Genomic DNA, 18,542 nt, shown 5'->3' with positions numbered 1-18,542 from the left:
AAATAAATAAATAAAGCCAGAAGTGGAACTATGGCTCAAGTGGTAGAGCAGTAACCCTGAACTCAGGAATAGCACCTAGGCCCTGAGTTCAAACCCTGGGATCAGCACACACACACACACACACACACACAGAGAGAGAGAGAGAGAGAGAAAGAGAGAGAGAACTGAAAGAACCCTGAGATTTCCATTTCCCAGGACTGGCATCACCAAGCCTTATACCAGGCAGTGTCAGGACGTCTGGGTGTAGAAAAACCTAACATAGCATCCTCAGGGTTCATCAGGCTGGTCCCCTGTGTCTGTCTTTTTCAAGGGTTCTACTAAGTAAGTCTCCCCATGGCTTCCAGTGGCCAGCCTAAAATGAAAATTCAAGGGCAGCATGATCCAGCAAGTCCTGTGTTCTCTGTGCTGAGGCAATCCTCCCTTCCTGCTTTATCCCTCCATCCCCTGCTCCCTCTCCAAGGCTCTGCCTTGAAAGGAGATTTCTCAGATCTGTCCAGACAAGACACCTATTCCAACATTGCTTCCACAACTCCTCATTCCCTTCACAGCTGAAGCCAGGATGAAGAATCTGTGCTGCCCGTAACTCTACTGTACCACTCAGGTAAGACAGAAAAGTTCCATGCTTTGCTGATTCTCCAGTATGCAGCTTTAGCCTAAGTATCAGCCAGATTAATCCATGAATGAATGGATGAGTGAATGAATGAACCTAATGCTATCACTCAACATAAATAAGAGAACCAGAATACTGAGAACATTTGGGGCAGAAAAACAGGACTCTGTCTAAGGTCAGAAAGATAGAAGATACTCAATATCTCTGGCCATAAAGGAAATGCAAATCAAAACAACACTGAGATTTTACCTTAACCCTGTTAGAATGGTCATTATCTAGACTACAAACAATAACAGGTGCTGGCAAGGATGCAGCCAAAAGGGAACTCTAGGCAAGCATTCTACCGCTAAGCCACATTCCCAGCCCCAGGGAACTCTAATATACTGTTGATGGGAATGTAAAATTGTTCAGCCACTCTAGAAAGTAGTGTGAAGGTCTCAAAAAACTAAACGTAGATCTACTCTATGACCCAGTAATTCCACTCTTTGACATTTATCTAAAAAATTACAAACTAGAATATAGTAAAGCCACCAGCACAACCATGTTCATTACAGCAATATTCACCATAAACCAAGGTATGGAATCATCTCAGGTGCCCCTCAATGGATCAAAATATGTGGTATGTATACACAATGGAATTTTACTCAGGCATTAGAAAGAATGATATTATATTATCTGCAAAAAAAAAAATGGAAGGACTTGGAAAAGGTCATGTGAACTCAGGTCCAGAGACACAAAGGATGAATTTTTTTCTCATAAATGAAATTAATTTATAAATATATAAATACACACTTCAGAGTGGTACTCTAGTGTATATACATGTATTAATCAAAATATGGTAGGTTCAACCAAGCAGTGATGGTTCACACCTATAATTTTAGGTACTCAGGAGGCTGAGATTTGAAGATTGTGGTTTGAAGCCAGCCTGGGCAGGAAAGTCTGTGAGACTCTTACCTCTAGTGAATACTCAGAAAAAGCTGGAAGTGGTGCTGTGGCTCAAGTAGTAGGGTGCTAGCCTTAATTAAGTACAGAGGGTCTCAAGGACAGTACCCAGACCCTAAGTTCAAGCCCCAGGACTGGCAAATGCACACACACACACACACACACACACACACACACACACACACACACGGTAGATTGAGGGGAGAATTCAAATGGTGTAATTCTTTAGAAAGGTTCACAATCCAACAAAATAAACACCAGGAAATGGGTACCCAAAAGGGGGGTGGTGGGATCAAGAGAGGGGGGTAGACAAATGAAGAGAAGGCAGGAGAATGCAGTCATAAAGTTCAATGCATATCTTACATAATTAAGAAAAGTGAGGGAAGAGGTGGAAGAGGAGATGGGAGAGAATAATGAAAGGGTGACAGTGATCAAGATGCATTGTATATGTAAGCTGTTTTGTTGAATGGCAACTCCTCTGTACAACTACTTAAAGATAATAGAAATATAATTAAAAGAAAGGTCAAAGAGACCCTCCAAAGCAGAGGGAGAGCGTCTAGGTTCCCATGCACCTAAGACAGGGCCAAGAAAACCTGAGGATTTGGCACTGGAGCTGCTTGGTTGAACCCAAGCCCATGAAGGCGGGTATGACGTAGAGATACAGAAGGGGGCAGAGGACCAATCACGCAGATCTCTCAAGTAATGGGGCCTCAGGCTGGCCTACAATCCTGCAGGGTCTGCAGAGATGGGACAGGCAGGAGACAAGGTCCGGGGTGCCACCATCAGCAAACGCATAGGCAGAGCGGGGCAGAGCCATGTGCTCCTTTTTGACAGACCAGACCAGAGTGAGGCCAAAGGAGAAAGATTAGGCAGATAAGGAGGAATGATGACCCCTCCCCCAAAATATAACATGCCCTCCTTTTCCTGGAGGACCTTGGAAAGCTGAGATAAACCCTGAGGCAAGCAATGCCCCTAACAACTCTGGAACAAACAAACTCTGTACTTTCCTCCTCCCTTGCCCTCTGTGCCCAGGTAGACAGGACTTACACCGCATGCGTGGCCCTCCCATACCAACCCAACCCACCAACAGCAGAGCCCATCTGAACCTTCTCTTGCTTTCACATACACTTCACCTCCATTCCTACTTTTCCTGCCTCATAATTCTTTATGTGGTAGAGAAAAGAAAAGGACTCAAGACTCCAGCAGTGACTACAGTTCCATGGGCCTTCTAGGGATCCCTGGCTAGGAGGACAAAGTTCCCTTGAAACCATCAGGGGGGTTTCCGTGTAAGCTTGGGGGAGGGACCTCCTACTCCACCAAGAAGCCAGTCATGGCTGATAAGGAAGCTCTGTATGAAGTCACTCCCTTTCCTTTTTGGTAGCTGGCAGCCATGCCCCGAGTTGGTGATAGGTGTTCTCCAGGCCCTTTCCACACTTGGAAATTCAACTTTGATCAAAAGAGGAAGAAATGCACCCATCTGACAGGTAGCGAAATTGAGGGCCCAGCTGGACCGAGAAAGAGAAGGGCTTGGCTTTCAGCCCAGGATTCCACAATGGGCCCCACCCACTTCAGCCCTCACCTGGGAATCAGATCTTCAGGTTGGCACCACCCTGCCACCAGCCAGGTAGAGGTGACTCATCCAGAGTCCCTGACTCACACTTTTCAGTCAACAAGCCAAAGGACCGGGTGGCCACACCCAGCTTTTCTCACCTTTCCACAATTTACAGAGAGCATTCCTGCCCTTCCTCCCCGGGAAGTATTTACAGAGAAGCCTGCAGAGGGAAAGTGACTTTCCGGAAGTCACAAAGCAAGCAAGCTGCACAGCCAGGGTGGGGGCCAGACATCAGGGCACCCAACCTAGTCCCTGTCTTCCCCCTCCAAGGCCAGCCCCCTGGCCTGGATTCCTCTCAGGGGTGGTAAGGAAGAAATGTGTTCAGGTACAGTGTGTGCCATAAGTAGGGGAAGGGGGAGGGGAGGCTCCTCTTGATTCCCCTGAGACCACCAGCAGCTGCTTCTACCCTGGTGGCCCTCTAGACTCCCCTGGGCATCCAGAGCTGAACAGAAGAGGATGATAACAGATGTCTGCCTTGCTCTACCTACCTCCCAGGGCTGGACAAAGAGAAGAGGTGCTCCGTGGGGGAGGGGCGGCAGCTGTGGCGGCAGTCCTTCACAACAGAAATCAGCAGTACCTAGAAAAGAACCCAAGAACCTCCGTGTCAGGGTGAAAGGGCAGCTAGCCAAATCCCCATTTGGTGGGGTGACCCCAAACTAGTCCATTCACCTGTTTCCTAAGGATTCCTCAGAGCCTTGAAGACAGTAAGACCTTCTTGAACGTTCTAAGTGTTCACAACCGTGTTCACAGCCCCTTTCCTCCAGCTCTTCCTAACACAAAGGTGCCATATTATCTCACCCTCTTCTGGCATGCGCTGGATGAACCCTGTCTCTACCATCAACAGAAGGCCCCGGATTAGACATTCAGACAAGTTCTATCTAGGGTGGGGCAAGAAGGACTCTCACCTTCTTCATTCAAGATACCATGCCTCAATTCCTCCAGCCTAGAATTTCCTTAGCACATTAAGGCAGCCATGAGGTAGGCTTGCATGGTTCGGGTAGGCTAGCTGTGGTTCAGGACTTGGGTTTTACAAACTAGCCCTTAACACCCTACTTGGATAACCTGAGCAAATTACTTCACTCGGTGTCCTTCTCTGTTCAAGGGAGAGAATCTTAGAATCTATTTCATAAGGTCATTTTGAAAAGTCATAGAGAGTTAAAAAAATTTTAAAAACAAACTTTAAAAAAAATGTCCAGGGGGCTTGGGGATATGGCCTAGTGGCAAGAGTGCTTGCCTTGTATACATGAGGCCCTGGGTTAGATTCCCCAGCACCACATATACAGAAAACGGCCAGAAGTGGCGCTGTGGCTCAAGTGGTAGAGTGCTAGCCTTGAGTGGGAAGAAGCCAGGGACAGTGCTCAGGCCCTGAGTCCAAGGCCCAGGACTGGCCAAAAAAATGTCCAGAGTTTTGCACAGTGCACATGTGGACTGTGATTATTAATGGCTTAAGTCCTAAGTTCTTTTTCCTATAAACTCATTGTCATCATGTATATATGCAGTTTGGGTACCCAGGCAAGTGCACTTGGAAGTGCACCTCACTTCTCTACCTAAGCATGGTTCTAGTATTATCTGGCTGTTCCATCAGTGAGCCAGGCAGTGGCCACACAGGTGTGTGCTCCCCCTCCACCAGGGGGCACGCTCTTTGGGCCAGAGGGGCACGTTCTATAAGCCACAGGACCAGTGAGTACCTGACAGTGACACAAGGCCCGCTTGTGGATGGAACAGCTCAGCCTTCCAGCTCTCACCTGTCACACACAACCCAGAGTTTCACCCACATCAACACCTGGAGTTCCAGTCACCTATCCATGGAGGAAGGTTCCTTTGCCCAAACCAGCATCTCTAAGCCAAAGGAAGAAGCTACCATCCCAAATGCAGGCGGCCCAGCCAGTCGCTGGCATTAAGACACAAATGAGCCCTGTTCTCAGGCTAGCAGTAGATGGCTCCAACATGACTGATGGTTTCTGCACGGTGGGTTACACAGGTAGAAAGTATTGAGCAATAACTAGAAAAGTCGGAGGGTAGGAGCTTATTTTGGCCCCATGTATCATCTGGAACCTTTCTCGAAACTCTGTGGAATCTTCCCACATCCCAAGAGTAGATCAAAGCAGAGCTGGGTTTTGTTATTCCTGTGAACAATGAATGAACTTTTACGCCCTGTTAACTCGGCATGAGGATGAACATGTCAAATCCAGCCCTCCTTGTGATAGATAGCTTGGCTTGTTTGCTCACAGTTGGTGCTCTACTATTTGAGCTGCACCTCCAAAATTTCACTGATAGCTTTTTACTGGTGAATTGCAGGTGGAGTGTCACAGATATTTCTACCCAGGCTGGCTTTGACCTTCGATCTTCCAGATCTCAGCCTCCTGATTAGCTAGGATTACAGATGTGAGCCACAGGTGCTCAATCACACTCTCTGTTCACTTGAGGGGCTTGCATGCACTCCCAACTCAATAAACCTCACCACTACCTACTACCTACACAAGGGATAAAGCCAGACACCAGGTGCCACCTCCTCAATCCTCCCCAAAACACACCTGTTTCACTCTCCTCTCCAACCTGCCACTTCAACCTCTGACCCTCTTCCTCCCACTCCAGCTCCTCCACAATGCAACTCCTCAGAGCAGGTCAGGACCACATCACTCTGTGGCTCAGACTCTGCCCCGGCTCCCCACAGACCCCAGACTATGTGCAATGTCTGCCCTTTGTCACTAACCCCCTGTGCTTCAGCTCCCACCAGTTCCTCTGCCACCCCGCAGGCCCCAGCCAGGCCCTGTGTCCATTGCATCCCGTGTATAATCACTGTACACTGTGTGTTCCCACAGTGTCCAGGTCTGGTCACTACAGTCAGCCTCTCTCACTAGATGGAGATCTGTGCCCCAGAGTTGGGCTTGGGGCCAGGCCCGCCACAAGTTCAGGTTCACTACAGGGAGAAACTAGTGAGTCAATCACAGACTTGCACACATGCATAACACGCATACTCAAGTGTTCACGCATGCGCATTCACACAGAGCCTCCTAACAGTACAGATGCTGCCATCTATGGGCCAGAAAAGCATTGCGCTCTTCCCAAGGCTGGGCCATCAGGATCCCAAACTGAGTGGGTTTGCAATGAGCCTCAGCTAAAACCAAGTTCATCTGTTTTCTAGTTCAGACTTCAAGGCCTGGAAGCCATGGCCTCAAGTTCACCGCCTACATGCTCCCAAGGGAGCCAGGAAGGGAGAGGTCTTGTTCCAGGTGTCACCATCCGGAGATGGCCACCCATAAAGGGCTAGCCTTTGGGTAGCCCTTTGCTGCTAGTGAAAGGGTGTAGGCCTCCTTGGGACCCCATCTGTCTAGGTGACTAAAGGGGAGCGTCTACCTTGCAGGTGATAGGGAAGTTGGAGCAGAGTCTTGTTTTTCATCCTTATAAGACCATTTCCAAACCAGCAGGAGGACTTTGAGTCTGGTAAATGCCATTGGTATTCAAATGCCCAAACTACCACTAGTTGGCTAAGTAGCAGACTCTAGACAGGCATCATGTCTCATGTCCACAATAACTCTGCCAGGCTAACATCGTTGTTCTCTTTTTACCAAGCAAGGAAAGAGGCTCAGAGAGGTAAAATAAGGGATTGAGGGTCATAGTTAAGACATCAGGGCAGTTTCTACCCAGCAAAGCTACCTTCCCCCCCCCCCCCCCCCACCATCTTGCTCTTCTTAAATTCTAAGCCAGAATGTGAGGCTTCTTGCTCACTGCAGGCAATTCAAGAAGTTGTGACTGCTTTAACTCAGACATTAGCAAAGTTCTGTTAAGGGCCAGACCGTACGTACATCATGTGTTTGAAGCTGCTACCTATCCTCTCTGTTCTTCCTTGCCTGCTTACATTTTTGTTTTGTTTTGTTCTATTAACAACCCTTTAAAAATGCAAAAAGAACTGGGCCCTGGTGGCTCACACCTCTAATCCTAATTACACAGGAGGCTGAGATCTGAGGATTGCAGTTTAAAGCCAGCCCAAGCAGGAAAGTCCATGAGACTCTTATCTCCACTTAACCACTAGAAAACTTGAAGTGGCGCTGTGGTTCAAGTGGTAGAGAGCTAGCCTTGAGCTGAAGAGCTCCGGGACAGTGCCCTGGCCCAGAGTTCAAGCCCCATAAACAACAACACACAAAAAAAATGCAGAAACATTCTTAGCTCAGAGCATATAAAACCAGACTAGGGCTGGCAGCCAGTGGCTCATGCTGTCATCCTAGCTACTCAGGAGGCTGAAAACTGAGGATCATATTTCAAAGCCAGCCCAAGCAGGAAAATCTGTGAGTCAGACTCATGTCAAATCACCAAAAAGCTGGAAGTAGAGCTGTGGCTCGAGTGGTAGAACTCTAGTCTTGAGCAACAAGCTCAAGGACAGCACTCAGGCTCTGAATTCAAGCCCCAGGAACAGCGTGCGCGCGCACACACACACACACACACACACACACACACACACACACACAATTTGGGGCCTTGCTGGGACTATCGTTTCCTTCTGTAGATTTGCAGAGAATAATGGTTTTGGTCTTAAATATAAAACCTCCTCATAGAGAGGTTTAGGTTTATCTAAACCACAAAAGAGGCCCCTTAGCCCTTCTCTCCTTCAGATGGCTTCTATTCAATCACTCTCTTCTGACAAGGGCCCTACATCACTCAGCAACTAGGCAGCACACAATTCCAAGGATTGCTCACATTCTAGAAACTTACAGTGGTAGGCTAAATAGATAGAGGCAAATAAGATGTTTAGAAAGAATCTCAAGAGTAAACCATTAAGAGATCTGGGCTCAAGGGGTATAGCTTAGATCTGGGGGTGTAGCCCAAGTTCCTGGGCTATATCCCTAACAGCACAAAGAGAAATGAAAACTCTGGGCTCTTTATTCTTCAGTAAGTTACTTAATTGTTAAATTCCTTATCTCCTAAGTATAGATTCTAGGGGTTTTGTTTTATTGTGCTGGTACTGGGGTTTGAATTTAGGAACTTGCACTTAAGTGGCTTTCTCACTCTAACCACTGAAGCCATGTCTCCAGTTCAACATTTTGAGATGGAATCTCATGGATTTTTCAGCCCAGGCTGGCTTCCAACTGTTGTTCTCTGTATCTCAGCCTCCTGAGTAGCTAGGATTACAGGCATGAAAGACCAGCTCCTGGTTAAGAATTGGCTTTAAATTGATAATTGGTTTTAAATCTTGCAATTCCAGGTGAGATTCCAGGACCAGCATCCATTGGGAGCTCATTAGAAATGTGAATCACAGACAGTACCCAAGCCAGCACCTGTATTTGAACCAAATCCCAGGTGATCTGTGTGTGCAGTAAGTTTGAGGATACCCAAGCATATCATTTTTGTTTGTTTGGTGTCAGTCTTAGGGCCTGGGTATTGTCCTTGGGCTATTTTTTGTTCAAGGCGAGCACTCCATCACTTGAGCCACTGCTTCACTTCTAGCTCTTTTTTTTTTTAATTAGTTAATTATAGATAAGATTCTCACAGACTTAGACTTTCCTGCCCAGGCTGGATTTGAACCTTGATCCTCAGATCTTAGCCTCAGAAGTACAAACCACAAACGGAACCACCCGCACCCAGCTAGCTCCTAGCATATCTTTTGCCTACAAGTGCAACACTGTTAACAAAACCTTCCCCAGAGGAGAGAAGATGTCTAAAGTAGTCTCTCATGATGTCATAGGGTTAAGTATCCAGTCACTGTAAACCCCATGCCAATGATGTCATCAAACATGCCACTCCAGATGTTGAAATCTGACCTGAGATACATGGAGAAGAAGACTTGGGGGGTGGGGGCGGGACAGAAGGTGACACTCCTAGTTCACAGAGTGAGGAAGACCAGGTCAGAGAATCAACTTAGAGTTGAAGATATGACCTACCCAAGACTACCCAGGTGGCAGCAGGCATGGGCCCAGGGCCAAGTTCCTCGTTCTTCTCAAGCCGTAAAAGTTCCTCATTCTTTTCAGCCCTAAGTTTAATAACAGCTAAAGTAACAGGTTTAGATCAGAACTTTTGAATTCTCCCAGTGGAAGACCAGCAGTGGGAGGACGAGGCCGGGGCTTCTAGAAATGCATTAGCTCCCTCAGGGAGTGAGAAGTGAAGGGGCAGGCAGGGCTAGGCAAACTTGGGAGGCAGTCAGGAGGGGTGGCTGACCCTGGGGGCTTGGACACCTCAAGTCTAGTCAGGCAGTCCCCAAGTGTAGAAGAAGAGGGTATCTGGCATGAGGACTTACAGGATGTGTGCCCATTTTACAGGTAAGGAAACTGAGGCCTCAAGAAAGGCCAAATCTCTTTACCAACATCAAGAATTTCTCCCCGGAGCTGACCACAGCTCAGCACTTGTGGGCCTAAGAATACGTGGGCATAAGAATATGCACTAGGGCTAAGAATATGGCCTAGTGGCAAGAGTGCTTGTCTCATATACATGAAGCCCTGGGTTCGATTCTCCAACACCACATATACAGAAAATGGCCAGAAGTGGCGCTGTGGATCAAGTGGCAGAGTGCTAGCCTTGAGCAAAAAGAAGCCAGGGACAGTGCTCAGGCCCTGAGTCCAAGGCCCAGGACTGGGCAAACAAACAAACAAAAGAATATGCAGCCATGCAAATGATCAATATGAGCACAATCCTTCTTCTCATTAACAGTGTGCTCTCTCTTACGCATGCATTCCTTTGGGAAAGCACCTCTGCTGGACTGAGAGAGCAAGGTCCCTGGTACAATGTCCCTCAGCTTGGATTTGTGTAAGAATCCCATGAGGATCCTGTGAAAATGCACATGGTTCCCTAAGCCCAGGTAAGTGGAGTTGCCAGATAAAATACTGATTCCCACTGATGGCTGAATTTCAGACACACAGTGAAATTTCAGGGGCACAAGTATGCCCTAACTAGTACATGGAGGATAGTAATACTAAACAATTATTCTTCTTTCGTAATCTGAAATTCTAATTTAACCACTATCCTGTTTTATTCTGTGCTAAATATGGCAGCCCTAAGGGCAGAGCCTGAGATTCCACATTCAAAAAAAAAAATGCTTCTAGTTGAAGCCCTTGTGCATTTAAATTTATGAAAATAGAATTCTATGCAACTATAACATTCTGGGCTATTTTTTTTAAAGGTTACTGAAGAAACGAGGTAGGCAGCTCCCACCTTCTTAGAATGTTATAATAAAGAAGTGTAGGGGGGCTGGGGATATGGCCTAGTGGCAAGAGTGCCTGCCTCGGATACACGAGGCCCTAGGTTCAATTCCCCAGCACCACATATACAGAAAACCGCCAGAAGCGGTGCTGTGGCTCAAGCGGCAGAGTGCTAGCCTTGAGCGAGAAGAAGCCAGGGACAGTGCTCAGGCCCTGAGTCCAAGGCCCAGGACTGGCAAAAAAAAAAAAAAAAAAAAAAAAAAAAAAGAAGTGTAGGAAATATAAGGCGGCACTGGTGTCTCACACCTGGAATCCTTGCTACTCAGGAAGCTGAGATCTGAAGATCACAGTTCAAAGCTAGCCCTCCCAGAAAAATCCACGAGACTCTTATCTCCAATTAACCACCAAAAAGCCAGAAGTTGTGCTGTAGCTCAAGTGGTAGAGCACAAACCTTGTGTGAACATGCTAAGGGACAATGCCTGTGTCCTAAGTTCAAATCCCAATAGTGGCATACACATGAGAGAGGAAGGAAGGAAGGAAGGAAGGAAGGAAGGAAGGAAGGAAGGAAGGAAGGAAAGAAGGAAGGAGAGGTTCTCAGAATGGGCAAGGCAATACAAACCTGTAATCCCAGCTACTCAGGAGAATTGCAATCCTAGACCCTCCAGGCAAAACCAAGACAGTATTTAAAAAACAAACTGACTTTCCTTCAGTAATCCAGCCATGCGTAACCAAGCTGAATCTATAGCCAACAAGCAAGTGTGAGGCCCTGGGTTCAAACCCAGATTAAAAAAAATAAAAAGCAAAAGGACTAAACTAAAAGGACTAGAAATGAACAAGTTGGAGGCCCTGAGTTCAAGAGAAACCCTGGGGAACAGAGGGGCATAGGGGCTGGGCCCTGGGTTAGCCACAAAAGCCAACCTCATCGGAGACATTGTTCAACTGTGCCACCACTTCCTCACCCTAAATCCAAGAAGCCAAGAACACACAGCCAGTCCTCTGTGTCACACAAGGAATGTGTACCCTTAGGGTAGTTCTGAAGCAGATGACAGAATAGAAGCACCCGAGTGACTGGCCCTTGCAAAAAACCCTGTTCGGCACTTTTCCAAAATCATATAAAGTCAGTGCTGAAGTCCTAATTTTACAGATGAGGAAACTGAAGCACAGAGGGGTGAGGTGCTCAAAGTTTTATTAAAGGTGTAAAGTATGCTGGGTTCATGCCTTTAATTCTAGCTAGTCAGGAGGCTAAGATTTGAGGATCACTGTTGGAAGTCACCCTGGACAAGAAAGTCCATGAAACTCTTATCTCCAATTAACCACCCAAAAGCCAGAAGTGGTAGAACACCAGCTTTGGAAAGAAAAAACAAAAATCAAAAAACAACCAAGACTATGAGGCCCTGATTTCATGCTCCAATACTGGCACAAAAACTAACAAAAAATTTTAAAATTAAAAGGAGTTTTTAGGGCTGGGGATATGGCCTAGTGGCAAGAGTGCTTGCCTTGTATACATGAAGCCCTGGGTTCGATTCCCCAGCACCACATATATAGAAAATGGCCAGAAGTGGCGCTGTGGCTCAAGTGGTAGAGTGCTAGCCTTGAGCAAAAAGAAGCCAGGGACGGTGCTCAGGCCCTGAGTTCAAGGCCCAGGACTGGCAAAAAATAAATAAATAAATAAATAAATAAATAAATAAAAGGAGTTTTTAATGACATGCAGAAATATTCAGGCTATAATAGTAAAAAGAAACAAAAAGTTGGAATAAAAAATGTTAACTGCAGATGGGGGAGAAGATGAAAGAACTGACATTGGCCAAGATGCATTGTACTTATAAACTGACATGTTAATTGGGCAACTACTTAAAAATAACTTTAAAAATAAATAAAATGTTAAATTTACTTATTTGCTGATCCTGGGGCTTGAACTCAGGGCCTGGGTGCGCTCTGTGAGCATCTTTCACTCAAGGCTAACACTCTACCACTTGAGCCACAGCTCCACTTCCAGCCTGTTTTGGTAACTGATTGTAGATAAGAGTCTCACAGACTTTCTTGCCCAGGCTGGGTTTGAACCATGATCCTCAGATCTCAGCCTCCTGAGTAGCTAGTATTATAGATGTGAGACACTGGTATTCAGCTTAGAGGTTAATAGTTTACTTAAAAATGTAACTATAGTGTGACCACAAACTATGTGGCCTATACACATTCACTGAAACTTCCAGCAAGAAAACATCCCCACCTCCCATAACGTTGGCAATGATAGTTTAGGGTTAGCAGAATTACAGATACTTCTTATGTTTTATTTTCCATCACAAGCATATATTATAATGGGTAAAAGGTGAGGAGACAAAAGCATACATGCCACTGCTACCATCAAGCCCCTCCCCCAAGTTTAACAAGTATTTACTGAGTGCCCACCAAGGACCCAACCCAGCCACAGTTCAAGCCCAGCCCTGAAGGCTCAAATATGAGGAATACAAACGCCTCGCCTGGCAAATAAGCCTGGCCCGGATGATATATTTGTTGAAGTTGGAGAGCAACAAGACTGTTTGCCTAACCAACTCAGCAGAGTAAAGGAATCCACTCCCACAAGATGGCTAACCTTCAGCACAATTTCATGGGTCAAACCCCTTCTAGATCCTTCTTGGGGAGAAAGAAAAGGACTTTGGGAATATTGTATAGTTAAAGTTCTCATTCCTTAAGCTAAGCCTTGAATTCAAGAGATGCAATGTCTGGCCTGTGGAAAAGAGCAAGCTAAGAAGGAGTGGGAGAATCTGGAAGGATCTGGGAGGAACCTGGCTGGCCAGGGGGCCCCTAGTGACCAATGGGCAAGGAAGCTCATGCTCCAGGCCTATAAAATCAAGTCAATACCTCTTCCCTCCTGGGACCAATAAATGATCAAACAAATCAGTGAAAACACACAGTGGCCATCATCATCATCACAATTAGGCTGCACGTCAGTCCACATTTACAAATGGCAGCTGGACTTCGGTGTAAGCCAGCTGTGGGCTCCCATTACACTCTCAGACACACAGGTGCTGGCTCCTATGCATGTCACAGAGCCTTCAGGTCCTGATGCCAGCGGAGATGACAAAGCCCTGCATCATGCTATCTACCCACGGTGTGGCAGAAACACTGGAGCCCAGAGAAAAGATCGGCACTGGGTTAAGCCAGCCATCACTATCAGTTGCAACACTGACCCAAGGCCAGGCCTTCGGCTGGGCAGCCGGGCTCACTACACCCACTGCTTTTCTCTGCCCTACCCTTCAATTGCAGATGTGGTCCAGGCCTCACAGGGCTGGGGGGGAGGGGGAAAGCTGGCTAACAGCAGGAACTGTCTGCTTGTGGTCTCCAACTTAACAAACCACATCAGACTGAAATTTGACACACTCTCATTCAGCTGCAGGGAGGCCATATTTTTACTTAACAATCCTCAGCTGCTTAAACACTGGGTTCTTTTTTTTTCCCCTCCCCTCTAAAATGCAGAACTCCTGGGACCTTCTTTTCTCTGCAGCAGCCAGCATTTTCTCAAGGTATAAAACAAGGGAATGGGGGGGGGGGGGGACTTTTCCTGGCTTCTCCAGATAGATTTCCAGAGGAGAAGCTCAAATGGTAGAAAAGGGGGGAGCCAGCCCTGGCTAGACTCCCATCTGCCCATGATTTTTGCCCATAAACTCTGTATCTATGAGCCTTGATTTCCTATAATGGATGGGAGGCCAACCTACCCACCCCCTCCTCTTCACTCTGGGGCCCAATGATGGTAAAGAAAAGTATGTGTTTATAAATAACTGTGGGCAGCCCCTCCTGGCCCCACTGTAGCAGCTGAGTTTGCACACAACTCTATGCCCTCCTGACAGCCATCACAGAATACCCCCATCTGTCCCTCTGCTGTTAGGTCTGGAGAGAATGTTTAGTGCAGTGATTAAGAGATATGGGGCTATAGTCAGATCACCAGGACCCACCATCATTTATAGCCACTCAATCAAAAACCTGTCTAACTCTTGGTTTCCTCATCTGTCAGAAAGAAGAATCCTATCTGCTTCACAGGACCAGTTACACTGAGTCAATGAAATAATCTCCAGTGCTTGTTATATTAAAATGTAGAATTTTTTGATTTGCATGCACCAAAATTCTTCCCTTTTACAAAAAAGGAAACTGAGGCCCCAGAGAGAAAGGACTTTTTCAAGAAGAACTGAGACTGCACTTCCACTCAGGTAAGCCTTCTAACTCCTCTCATGCCTATAGTCTAGCTAACAGGCAAACTGAGGCGATAGGTAGAAACTGAGACCCTGATATCAGCAAGTACTACAGACCAGCTGGCCTTTGTAGCACATACCTGCAATCCTAATTACTTGGGAGGCAGAGATGGAGAAGATTAACTCTTAAGGCAAGCCTGGACAGAAAGTTTATGAAATTCCATCTCAACCAATAAAAAAAAAAAGAAGAAGAAGAAAAAAAACTGGGTTCAGTGGAACCTACACGTCATTCTAGCAATGTTGGGAAACAGGAAGTGCAAATAGGAGGATCAAGGTCCTGGCCAGTCAAGGCATAACACAAGATCCTTTTTTTTTTTTTTTAATGAAAACAAAAGCCAGGGGTTGGTGATTCACCCATGATTCCTACCTACTCAGAAAGCTGAGATCTGAGGATTGAGGTTCCAAGCCAGACTCAGCAGGAAAGTCTAAGAGACTCTTATCTCCAGCTAGCCACCAGAAAGTCAGAAGTGGAGCTGTGGCTCAAGCCTTGAGCAGAAAAGCTCAGGGACAGTGCCTAGGCTCTGAGTTCAAGCTGCAGGACAAAAAAAAAAAAAAAAAAAACCAGAAAAGAAGAAAGGGGGGGGGTGACTAAACGTGTGGTTAAAGTAGTAAAGTGCCTGCCTAGCAAGTCCAAGGCCCTGAGTTCAAACCTCAGTAGGAGGAGGAAAAGTGAAATGCAGATCAACTAGAAATCATCTCAGTGACCAGGCTCCTAGGGAGTTGGGAGAAGTGACTCATGGAACCGAGTGGCCACACAAGCGAAAGAGGGTTTGGAGAGGGGAAGATACTGTACACTCTTCTCTAAATCAAAAAGGAACAAGAAAGAAGAAATAGTAATACTGAACATAACTCAGCAGCTGTATTCAGTGGTGAAAAGCCTGCTTTGAGATAAAACTACCTGTAGATAGAAGCAGGTTCTGAGATCTTCATCTGAATTTCCATGATGCCACTAAGATCCCATCCCTGTAGGCCCTGTTCTAGTTGGACCTGCCTTCTGACCATGCAATAGCCTCGTGTAGTCTCTTTACTTCTGGCTCAACTCTCCTAATACATCCTCTACATCAACCATCATATTAATGAGAATTGGTTTGGGTCGTAAGTCTTTCTCAGTGCCTTGTCTTTAGAATATAGTCCAAGCCCAACGTTTACAATCCAGTTCTATCTATCAACCCAACTGGATGACCCCACTGTGGCCCTGCCCTCTATTCTAGCTAAGGTGGATTGATCAGAAAACCTCAGTGCCTTTGCACAAACTGGCCCTGCCTCTCAGAATAGCTTTTCCACTGATTCCTTCTCTCCTGACAAACTGTTACTCATTTCTAAGACTTTGCTCACCCAGACAGAATTAGTCACCCCTCTCATGGTCAGTAACTCTCAGTAGGGCATGGTTGTGCCCATTGTTCCCCACAGGAAGAACCTTGAGAGCAAAGAAATTTATTCTCCTTGGATCTTTGGGGCTGCTGGGCCCCTCATAATTCTGGCCACAAAGCACAGCTCAGAAGAGGGATGTATCAAGGAAGGAGGGAGGGGAGGAAATGCCACAATAGTCAAATCTCCTGCTTCCTGGGGCTCATGTTAGTTCATCATAAAAAGACTATGGAAAATTCTGAAGCAAAGTTCCCTTCTCTGTGGGATTCACACAGAAACCTTTGCTGCTGTGCAATTCATCCAAATGCCAAACCAAGCTCCCCGGGGCTGTTTCCAATTTCTCTGGCACATATAAATAGGATGCCCAAGAAAGGAAAAGGAAGTTTCAAAGGAGTTAGAGGCCCACTGGTTCCCCTCCTTCCATCTTCTTCCCTTAATGACTCCTCAAAATATGAAACAGCACCCCCAAGTGTATGGGGGAGTCCTCTAGTGACTTCTGGTTCAAGGTAAAATGCCTGCCTACCAAGTGCAAGGCTCTGAGTTCAAACCCCAGTACTGGAAAGGAAAAGTACTCCCCGGCCAAGTCCCGTTGAAGGCTGGGAATCAGCAACAAAGCACATGGAAGTGCATCCCCAGCACTGCCTAGCTAAGAGCAGGTCACAAAATCGCTCAGCCCTTGGGGTGGGGGGTGGGGGGGGGATGAGCTGAGAATTCAGTTCAATATGAAGTGCCCCCGCAGGGTGTGGTCCTGGATGCCCTGGTCAGAAATGTGGCTCCGGGAGAACAGGACGCGCAGGAATAAATCTTAAAAAAAAAAAAAACTCCCCGAGGCCAAACAAAAGCCAGAAAGGCACCTCCCCACAGCCCAGCCTTCCACATAAACCGCTCTGCGGCTGGGACAGCCAGGCCAGAGCCCTGGATTTGTTCAAGATCCCTCTGGCTTCGGCAAGGGTATGAGGACAGAACCTGGGGGTGGATGGATGTCTGGGCAGAGGAGGAGCTCCAAAGAAAAGCAACTTCTCCTGCCTGCCCACACCCCAGACTTCCCAGGACTTCCTCCCCCACGACCCCCCTCCTCGCCCTCCGCTCGGCCCAGGGCAGCTGGCATGCCGAGGACCCAGGGAAATTGCTGTCCTCAGGTGAGGGGGAGAGTAGACCTGAGAAGTGATGGGAGCCCAGGGAAAGAGGAATCCAATCACGGTCTCAGCTCTAAAAGAAAGTCGCAGTCCCAACTCTGAAAGACTGTGGAGCCCGGAGGAGACGGTGACCTACAGATCACAGACGCATGCAGGTGTCAGGCCAATACAGGGAAGAACTTTCTATACAGAGAAGAACTTTCTAACCGTCCTGGGCCTAGAAAGAGGAAGGAGGCGCCCGGGAAGGGCAGGCAGAGGTATTACCCAGCTCCCCCCCTGCAGGGCCACCGCCCTCACCTGGAGCGGGGCAGTCAGTCACCTGCACGCCAGCCGGGGACACCCCAGGTGTCAGGGAGGGAGACCCGGGCCTGGCTCCCCCACGCGCGAGGGCGGGGTCGTGGTGGGTTCGGGTCTTTGCAGTATTGGGGGGTGGAGTGGGGAGGAGGAGGATGAGACTTGGAGGCCAGGACCCCTCCCCGTTCCTGCCCCAACCTCGACCCACCCTCCTTGGTCTTTCCCCCTGGATGACCCTGGAAGTCCTGCAGAGATGCCCAGAGGAGGGGCTGGGACCAGGAAGGAGAAAGAAAAGGGACGGAGGTCGGCCCGGGATCCCCTGATGCCCCCGGCTGGCGATCTCCCTCCGCCCTACCTGCGGCTGCGGCGGCGCTGGCGCTGGCGACGGCGGCCGCTGGGTCCAGCTGTGCTCAGCTGGTTCCGGGCAGGCGGGCGGGCGGGCGGGGTGGGGCGGGGACGCAGCGGGCCCCGGGGAGCGAGCGGGCCTGGGGGGGCGGGGCCTGCTCGGGGGGGGGCGTGGCCTGCGGGCAGGGCGGGGCGGGAGGAGCGGGCAGCCACCCAGACCAGCTCTGAGACCACCCTGGGTCATTTTAGGAACATCCTCACCACCGTGTCCCCCAAGACGGCAGACAGCTAGCTCCCTGCCTTACGCAGAAGTAAACTGAGGCCCAGAATTGGGGGAGGGGAGGTCTGAGGTTGCCTAGGATGCGGGAAGGAGACCCAAGGGTGCTCCGTAGCCCGGCTAGGGCACCTCAGAGCTCCTGGGGGGTGAGGGGCTGGGCAGCTGGGCAGCGAATGGAAGGCAGGTTCCAGGCCAGGACGAACTGAAAAAGGAAGCGGGCTCTGCTCCAAGAGGAGAGGAAACCCAACACAGGAGATTCATTCCCAACCTCATCCAGAATGGAGAAAGCAGAAATGTCAAGCGCATCCCCCCATCCTGAAACGAGAACAGTTGAAGTCCAGCTTTGGGGTCCGGAGACCCGTGTTGGAATTCTTCACATTTGCCATTGCGGCCATTCTGGGTAACTGAGTCAGAGTATCTGAGTCTCAGTTGACTCATTAGTGAAATGGACACAACTAAATCACCTCTCCAGGGGATGGTAGGGGAGCTTTCACGGGGAGAAAGCCTTAGAGAACAATGGCAAGGACAATGGGTTCTCCACATTATTAGTATTTATTGTTATAATATTATGTTGTTATTAGTCTGAT

At 48.0% G+C, this 18,542-nt stretch overlaps 1 protein-coding gene across 2 annotated transcripts in view; it reads right to left on the bottom strand.

The window, feature by feature from the left end:
* Positions 1–17,776, bottom strand: part of Gsn (gelsolin) — a 59,518-nt gene extending 41,742 nt beyond the window's left edge. For both annotated transcript variants that reach the window (XM_048340876.1, XM_048340880.1), the window contains exons 1-2: positions 17,689–17,776; positions 3,653–3,741 (exon numbers count right to left, since the gene is read on the bottom strand). The gene's annotated coding sequence lies outside the window, so the exon portion shown is untranslated. The remainder of the gene's footprint in view (positions 1–3,652; positions 3,742–17,688) is intronic.
* Between the last annotated feature and the right edge of the window lie 766 nt (positions 17,777–18,542).

The sequence above is a fragment of the Perognathus longimembris genome, chromosome 1, assembly GCF_023159225.1.
Source record: "Perognathus longimembris pacificus isolate PPM17 chromosome 1, ASM2315922v1, whole genome shotgun sequence".
Classification (NCBI taxonomy): Eukaryota; Metazoa; Chordata; class Mammalia; order Rodentia; family Heteromyidae; genus Perognathus; species Perognathus longimembris.
The sequence above is the reverse complement of the archived record's forward strand: the minus strand, read 5'-3'. Positions and strand labels throughout refer to the sequence as shown.